A 2714-nucleotide genomic window follows, 5' to 3' on the forward strand; every position below is an offset into this window, starting at 1 on the left:
CTCATCATGAGTGAGCAACATGGTTTCTACTTCACAAAGAGAGAACATTTTTTGCTTAGAGCTAATAGTAGTGATAATCATTTGATAACCTTCATTGAGGCCTTCAAAAATTACTTGAACTTGTTTTTTAGATTTGAGAGGTTTGCCTAATGCAGCTAAAGAATTTGCAAAACCTTTTATTTTAGAGATATATTCAGTGTCAGAAAGACCTTGTTTCTTGGTGAGTTTGAGTTGAGCCTTGAACTGTTTGATTCTGAACTTAGTAGATGTAGCAAAATATGATTCAATTTTGTCCCAAATTTAATAGCTAAACTCGCAGCCAACCATTTTGGGTTTGAAAACTAAATCAATCGAGGCCAATAGCCATGAAATGAGATTCCGATCATCTTGAATCCACTGCTTGTATTGAAAAGATTAAATATATCAGCTTGATTTTCTTGATTATCATACATCTTAGGAATTTCGTCTTTGTATAAATGATCCTCCAAAGCTTAGCTTCGAATTGCTGCAAAGGCCTGTTGCTGTCAAGTTTTGTAATTCTTTTCACCTAATTTGTCTTGAATTAGATTGAAAGGCCTTTGGTTATAGAGTTGAGGAAGAATCAAGTTGATGATTGAATTGTTAGAATTTGGATCAATGTTTGCTAAGATAGCAGAATCATTAGAAGGTAAAGCCATGGATTAGAAAAAAAACCTGGCTCTAGATACCATAAAAGAATTCTTGAGGTGTTGCTTAGTGTGCAAGAAAAGAAAAGAAAGAAAGAAAGAAAAGACAGAGAAACCAGAGAAGAAAACTAATGAGTAATACAGGAACTAGTGTATAAAAGTGTTGTACAAGTTCCCAGCAGCTAACTACTATATATGGCAGTCACAGGGAAGGAAACTATACAAGAAAAGTTAATTGACTAATAACTAACCACATAACAAATTAACTAAAACAGAATAACAGATTAACTACCCTTACACTTAGTTAATTTCACTTTTATCCTTGATAAATATAAATGCCTTATGCTAAGTGAAAAAAAATAAAAGAATTTGTCTTGTGACAAAAAAAAAAGCATGAATATACAAACTTCGAAGAGTGAGAACAACATAGATTTTGTCTATCTTCAAGTCACCAATGAATATTACTTTGAGGTACTTATTGATAACAAACCCCTTTTTCAAATTTCTGTTGAACATTTTCATCCTAATATCCAAACAGATAGAGATGATTGTTATGGATTTGATAGTAAATGATATGGATGCCCCAAATATATGTCATCAAAAGAGCAAACTGAAAGAGGTGTGTTTGCAAGGAATAAGCAATAACGATGAAGACATATTTGGTGTCACTTGTTTATACAAATTGTCTTCTTTTCTTTTTTGTATTTTTCTTTTCTATATACTATCTTCTCTACCACAACATTCAAGGACGAATCATTTTGAAAGAGGTGAAAAATGTCACGTACTTCAAAGGACTAATAAACACTTCAATAATTTGCAAGACAAGCCAATATGACTAGTATTGACTGTTGGTGAAAGTTTGGGATTTGTCACTTGAGGAAAAGTGCTTTCTAATTTTATTGTAATAAAAGTAAATCAATCCAAGTACAATTTAGTAATTTATCAATTTATATTTTAAACTATTAGAATATTTAACAAGTACATTAGATTTTATGTTAGTAGGGTTATGTTTTTTTCTTTAATTTAATACAGAGGGTATAAGTACTTCCTAAACTATTGTAGGCAGTGAAAATTAGGGAAATGAAAAAGATCTTTTTGGTTTTGTAATAAATGAAGTAAAGAAACTGGATAGTAAGTAGAGAAATTCCTTTCTATTTAATTTTAATTTATCTCTTTTATTTTTTATTGAAGGGAAACTGATGTGAATGATAGGAGAATGCAGTGTAGGAACTCGTTCTGAATATTGGGCCACTAACTAATCACTACAACCCAAATGAAATAGGTGCGTTTCTTTTTTAAAAATTATATTAAACACTTGAAATTTCTCAGTCCAGACAAGAAAAAAGTAATCTAAAACACTAAGTTCATTCTTCAGATCCCGAAAAAAAAATAGAGAAAAAAAAATAAATCAAAGCACCACTAGTTGTGGCTGGAGGTATTGTGTGAGTGGCAAATCAGTTTGGCTCATATTAAGTCACACTTAGGATCCATTTCCACTCCCAATAATAATTGGATTTAGTGTGTGTGAGTGAAGATGTGTGTGTGAGTGTGTATGTCCAAAAAAGAAAAAAAAAAGTTATTTAATATTAATAATTTATAATCTACAAATTTCAATGATTATGCATTATGATTTCATGTGAAAGAGGAAAAAAGATGGGCAAGTATAAGTAACAAATTATCTTAAATATTCTAAAAACATTAATTCGTTAAAAATAACAAATAAAAAATTTTATTGAAATAGCAAGAGTTAATATATTTAATTCTCTTGAAATTATAATTTATACTATTTGTGTAATAACAAATGGACACATAAAATATTACATATTTATGTGTGGATTTAGATTTTTTAAAGTTTGAATTTTATTTTAGAGAGTAAAGTGTGATCTTTTACCATTTATTTTATAGGTGGGATCAAGAGAAAATATGAGAGAAAAGTTATTCAAAGATGAGAGATTATACTTTACCTTCTAAAGTGAAAATTTAAAATTTAGAGGATCTAAATTCTTTTTGTATAATATGTGCTATTTTTTATATTTTTAATGTGCACAG

This window comes from Arachis ipaensis, chromosome B05, assembly GCF_000816755.2.
Source record: "Arachis ipaensis cultivar K30076 chromosome B05, Araip1.1, whole genome shotgun sequence".
Classification (NCBI taxonomy): domain Eukaryota; kingdom Viridiplantae; phylum Streptophyta; class Magnoliopsida; order Fabales; family Fabaceae; genus Arachis; species Arachis ipaensis.